Below are 6,473 nucleotides of genomic sequence, written 5' to 3' on the forward strand. Positions count from 1 at the left end.
GGGCGAGAACAAAGCCAACCTCCTCGCCCCGCCCCCTCCCTGTCCTGTCGGCTTGCTCGGGCTCAGAGTCCAGGAGCTGTAACAGAGAACGTTCGGAGAGGTTCCTGGTTTGCCTCCGTATAAAGTTACAGATCGCTCCAGGCATCCTCACTCCCACCACCTCATAAGGTCCATATTGTTGTTTTTGTGTTTTATAAATCGGAAAACTGAGGCTCACGGTGACATCATTCCACAAAGATGTTAGCTGATTTTTAGAGAAAAGATATATGTGTCACCTCTTTCCTTACATTTAACCGCATAAAAAGTTTTAGCTGTTATAAATTCATGGAAAATCAGCATTAGAGTGGTCCTTAGAGACCTATTATGAAATCACAGAATACTGACTTTTATGAAATCATAGAATACCAGCATTGAAATAGTCTGACTGATTTTACCATTGGAGTAAAGTACAGAGAAGGTGACCTGACCGCCACTGTCACACAACCATAGTGTGTGGTCATAGAACTTGAGGCTTCTGACCTCTGGTGTCTCTGAGTCTGGTGTTTCCCCATTTTACCACATCCTCCCTATGTGTTTGTAATCCCATGGAAGGTATTGCTGGCATAAATTTCTAGAATTGTGATTTATAATCTGTCTCCCTAAAAAAAAAAAAAAAATCTAGAAAATTCATTTAAGGTAGCCAGTTTGTCCAACACTGGATGAAATAGGCCAGAAATCTTGGGTGCTGTTTAGGTAGTTGTAAGAAGAATCCCAAAGGAGAAAATCAAAAACCAAAAACCTCACACACACACAGCCTCCCCAAGTCCATGTTATTCTGTGCCTGGGTGTCAAGGAAAGATTTCAGGGAGCTCTTTGATGAGAGGAGAGAGCTTGAGCCTCTAGGGTGTCAGGATAAGTGGGTGTCCGGGTTGGGGGTGCTGTGGATATTGTGAGGAGATGGGGATTCTGTGAAAAACAGGAAAGAGCAGAAGTTTGAAACCCTGGGAACAGTCTCAGAACTATGCTGTATATAAAGTCAAGCTAGGGCTAGCAGAGGGAGTGATGTCTTACTCCAGGCACCCAGCCTCTCTCCATGCAGTGCCAGCACTGGGAGTTGTACAGATGGGAAAAGTTGAGGTCTCAGAGATTCAGCAAGTTTCTTCCTGTTATGGACTGAATTGTATCCCCCCTAAAAGTAAGATATGTTGAAGTACCTCAGAGTGTAAACTTATTTGGAAATAGGTTAAGTGCAGATCTAATTAGTTAAATTAATATGAGGTCATACTGGAGTAGGGTGGGCCCCTAATCCAATACGACTCTTGTCTCTGTAAGAAGCTGGCCGTGTGAAGACAAGGAGGACACCATGTGATGACAGAAGATTGGACTGATACACCCATAAGCCAGGGAAAAGCAGAGTGATCCAAAGCTGGGAGAAGGATGGAACAGATCCTCCTTTAGAGCTCTCAGAAGGAACCAACCCTGCTGACACCTTGATTTTGGACTTCAAGCTTCAGAACTGTGAGGCTCTAAATTTCTGTTGTTGAAAGGTACCCAGTTTGTGGTACTTTGTTATGGCAGTCCTGTAGACCCCCTTCCCTCCAACTCCTTCCCCCAGTTGCCAATTCCCTCCTCACCAGGCTTTCTCCTACTACCCTTCCCTGACCAAGCCTCATCATCCTCATGACCAGCTAGAGCAGAGCAGACTAGTTCACCCAGAACTGCCATCTCCAGGAGCCCAGCCCCTTGGGGATTCATAGATCACAGGTCTGGAAGGGATCTTGTCAATCTCACCAGCAGCTATCCAGCCTCTTCTCCAATAAGCCAAATGACCAGGAGCTGGCCATCCCCCAACACAGCTCATTTTATCTTTGGACAGTTTTGACTTCAGTTCCTCCTCAGGTTGAACTAACACCTAGTTCCCAGCAACATGGGTCCACTGGGGTAGGGAGTGGGGTGAGAGAATGTGTCAGGGGGTAAGGGCTGTACTCTATCTTACCCCGATGGCAGCCCGCTCACTCATCTCCTAACTCTGGGCCCCCCACTCACTCATCTCCTATCTCTGGGCCCCACATCTCAACTCCTTTAACGCAGGCTCTGCACCTTAAGGAGCAACACAGTTCATGTCCTTAGAACTCTGCTCCTCAGAAATGACTTCAGTGTTCCTTAAAACTATTCTGCTTTTATTGTCTGCCCTCCCCCCCCCCCCGCCCCCCACCAAGTCTCGCTGAGATCCTGGCATGGAACAGTAAAGGAATGACTCCTGAATGAAGATAATGGAGGGGAAGTGAGCAGGAAGGGCAGAAAGGCAACAGCTTTGCCAGTCAGGGTCCCCTGTGTTCCCCGGGGATTTCCCCAGGTGGGCTCTCCACAGTCACTCTTGGCACCTCCCCCTCCTGGCCCCATTTCTGTTCTAAGCCACAGGTCCCCAGCTGCCCTCCTCCCTCACCACCACTGGATCTGACCTCACACCCTGATAGCCCCACCCAGCCCCTGGGCCAGAGAGAAGGTTCTCATTCAAGGGGAAGCAGGATGGCCACCTCCCTTCCTGAGTCCTTTCCACCACATTTTCTCACACCTGCGTTGCCTCTCTTGCCCTGTCAGCAGGAGCCCAGGTCAGCAGTGATAATCCTGTTTTCAAGGGAATACGCAAAACTTCCCATCATATTCTAAATTATTGGGCAGATTTGCTTTGTTCCTGCTTGGGCCCAGAGTCACCTCCCTGAACCTGTGACAGGGCCCCTAATTAAGCACTGCCTTGCTTTGAGACCCTCTAATGAAAAGGCCTACCATAGTATGACCTCATGTGTTTTATTACAGTTAATAAAATAAAATACGTTGGAACAGGAAGTAATGAGGAGTTCTCTGAAGAACCTTGAAAAAATGTTTCCCTCATCAAAATTCAAACTTCGCCTCGCATATTATTTCTTCCACCCCCAACCCCACTAAAAGTGAGTGCAAAGAGGACTTTCTTTTTTTTTTTAATGTTTTATTTATTTATTCATGAGAGTCAGAGAGAGAGAGAGAGAGAGAGGCAGAGGCAGAGGGAGAAGCAGGCTCCCCGCCTAGCAGGGAGCCCAATGCGGAACTCGATCCCAGGACCCTGGGATCATGGCCTGAGCCGAAGGCAGACGCTTAACCATCTGAGCCACCCGGGCGTCCCAACAAAGAGGACTTTCTTAATATTTAAAAAAATAATAATAAAATGTTAGTTTGCAAGGCTGTAAGTGCCAGTACAGCTTTTTCTTATATTTTAGAATAATTGAACCACTTGATCCCTCAGCTTCGTCCAAAGGAGATTTCCAAATGCCTCTACATAGAGCCCTCCTTCTATGCCTTGCTGAGATCCACTCTTATAGGAAGTCATCTGGACAAAACAGCCCAAACACTAAATTTGGCTGTATTGGTATTATTTCCTGAGTGTTGAGGGTTTGGCTGCCAAGAGATGGATTGTGGATGGAATCTTCCATTGTGGATCCAGTTTCTGGAGGTAGCTATTGAGCTCAAGACAAATCACATATTTAAAAATATATTCATGTTTAAGGATTATCTCACAATTATTCCTGCTTTCTTTTTGAAGACTTCATATGGTTGCCTGGTTCAATGCTACATATAGAGAGGAGGACAGGAGATACTTTTAATGTACACATGTATGTGGCTAAGCCACTTGGCTCTCTGCTCACTGAAATTGGCTAACTGAGGCCAATGCCACTTGGTTTCTCACCAAGAACAGAATTTCAAACCTAGCAAGGGCTTCAGTGGCTGGCTCTACCCAGCCTGCCTACATCATCAACCAGGGTTCAGTGAGCAGAGAAATGATAGTACCTGCCTTCCAACCTCTGGAACAGTACCCAAAGGTTTGACTTAATGACCACTAGTCAACAGTAGCTCTTTCCCTGCCAAGAATAGCACATTGTTCGTTTCCTTTTCAAGTAATCCCCCCACAGGACAAGAAAATCACACATTTTGTAGTACACGTGGTAGAAATTCATGGTAGCAGGGGCAAGAGTATTTAAACCAAGTACAAAAAGTATTCAAAAAGAGAGAAAGGCAAGGACAAAGATGAATCATTTTCTGCTTTAAAAAAATGACTTTGATTTGCAACTTTGCACTGTTCTCTTCAAAGATATCTCTCAAAAGTTTCCTAAACCTTACCATAAAATCCCCCAGTGTGCCAAAATATTTTTCTTAAAAGACTCACAACACATAGACAGACCTGTCAGGTATACAAAGGTTTTGTTAGTTTCCAAATGTTTCCTGACCTTTTAAAAACTAGTTAAATTGAGGGAATTTCAGGAAGCACTTCCTTTTTCCAAACCTTTCAGACAAAAAAAAAAAAAAAAAAAGGAAAGAGAAAAGAAGGCAGGATAAGTAGTGTGAAGAGCCTTGGAATGGTAAGTAGGAAATGTGAATTATTTTCTTGGCTAAGCCACAAATTTATCTTGTGCCTGCCAGAAATCACTCAGTTTTTTGTGACTGTAAATTTTCCATACATGTCAACTGGTCTGGTTTGTAAATTATTGCAAGAAGTAAGCAAGCAGCCATACGCTGTAATTTCATTATGCTGATGTTGCCAGACTCTATTGCGTTTTAATATTCTGTGAACTCATAGTGGAATCAGGAGTAGAGATTTTGATTCAGAATACATGTGATGTTCGTATAAACACTTCCTGGAAAACCCAAAATATGAAGTCTGTATAGTCATTGTTTACACTAGGAAGACTTTTTCCTTTAATAACTATGTTTATGTTCACTTGCATTTGTTCTACTTTGAAATTTCTCAGATATGTAATCTTATTTGTATCTGATTGTTGTTACAGTCTCCAGATTGGTCTAGGGGCCAGTCTCCATTTTCCTTGCTGTCTGTTCATCTTCACACTGCTCTCATGCTAAAACAAAAATTGGGTTACATCATGAGCCTGAATTTATAAATTCAATTCTGCTTTTCCAGCTGTGGCATAGAGCACGGAGCAAGTAGATCCTTCCCCACTTTTGTCATTTGATCAAGGAGCTCTGTCTTCAGTGACTTCTCATTGCATAAGATAAAGTCCAAATTCCTTGGGCCTCCACAATCTGGCCCCATCTGTTTCTCTTTTCACATCCCCTTCCTTCCTCCCTGTGTTCTTCACACCAGTTCTTTCTCAAGGTGCCAGAGCGCCCCCTGTGCCTTCACTTTTTCATGACTTTCCCAATCTGTGCAAAATGCCATTCTCCTTTCTTGCCCTGGGATTACCCCAGCTCAGAGGTCACCTCCCTCCCCACTCCACTCAGGCAGTTAGTCTTTGCCTCTGCCGAGATCCCCAGGAACAGTTTACATTCCTCTATCTCATAGGGTCATAATTTTCTAAGTGTCGGTCTCTCACACGGTGGCCTCTTACGGGCAGGTGCATTTCTCCCTTTACTCGCCAACAGCACAGATTAATGAATGTGGTGTCTGTCCATAAAAAGCCCTCAACAAGTGTTGATCAAAGCAGTGAATAAACCATTCTGAAATTCCCCCATCCAAATGATGGTGCCCTTAAAAACATGGAAAATGAGCTGATTATATATCTTGTTCTATGTGCCAGATTGTGGTATGAACAGCTGTAATGCTGGAAAGGAAATTATAGAAATGAGGGCTACTGAAGAGGGTAGAGGAGGCATTGAGGAGGATGTTTGTCCTGCTGACAATCAGTCAAAAGTCTTTATTGAGGGCTTTTTATATGCCAGACCCTGTCCTAGGTACTACCTGTAGCTTGGTTTCATAAACTGAACTATAGCAATGGTTTCTTTTTTTTCATTTTAGGTTCAGAACCCTTCTTAAAGAAAAAAAAGTCTTCATCACTAGAAACACACTTGCACATGCGTGCGCATGCACACATGCACATCTACTTTTTTTTTTTTTTATGCACATCTACTTTTAATTAGGTCCCTCCAAGCTTTGGTTCTATGCTCTGTGAGAATAAAGTTGCTGTTTTTGTGAGGGTATATCTTCCTATATGTGTCATTCAGGTGTTGTATTATGTGGGCATGTGCTCTGGATAGGATTGCAGACCCTCCATGCTCTGCTGGGGCCAACTTGGCGGGGGGTGGCGGGGAACCCTCAGGAGGACACACAGAGCTCTCACAAGAGCACCTGGTGTCTAGCTCTCTCCCCCATTGACAGGAAAGTCAGGGGAAAGCAAAACAAGGGACACTGTGGAGAGAGGCTCACGTTTGGGAAACCAGCAGCCAGAGCCACATGGGTTGGTGGTTTTTGTGCAAACATTCTCATCTGTAAAACATAAAGCAGGAAATGATGAAGGTTTCCAATACTCTCTTTTTATATCTCTTACCAAGAACATTCTAGGGCACAAAAGAATTTGCTTCTCACCGTTTCTCGTATGGGGTTTTCTAGCCAGCATCTTGAATGAAATTGAATTAAAAATGAAGCCAAAGTAAAAACTAGTTTTGTCCCTAGGATTTTTTTTTTTTTTAACTGGGGCACCTATATTGTTGTATTGTAGATAACGAACTAG

At 44.0% G+C, this 6,473-nt stretch overlaps 1 long non-coding RNA gene across 1 annotated transcript; it reads left to right on the forward strand.

Moving 5' to 3' along the window:
* Positions 1-84: 84 nt before the first annotated feature.
* Positions 85-5,935, forward strand: LOC113916341. Its single transcript, XR_003517912.1, has 4 exons — positions 85-168; positions 1,315-1,497; positions 2,797-2,927; positions 5,762-5,935. It is a non-coding gene; the product is annotated as an uncharacterized LOC113916341 (long non-coding RNA).
* Positions 5,936-6,473: the final 538 nt, after the last annotated feature.

The sequence above is a fragment of the Zalophus californianus genome, chromosome 1 (genome assembly GCF_009762305.2).
Source record: "Zalophus californianus isolate mZalCal1 chromosome 1, mZalCal1.pri.v2, whole genome shotgun sequence".
In the NCBI taxonomy this organism is placed as follows: Eukaryota; Metazoa; Chordata; class Mammalia; order Carnivora; family Otariidae; genus Zalophus; species Zalophus californianus.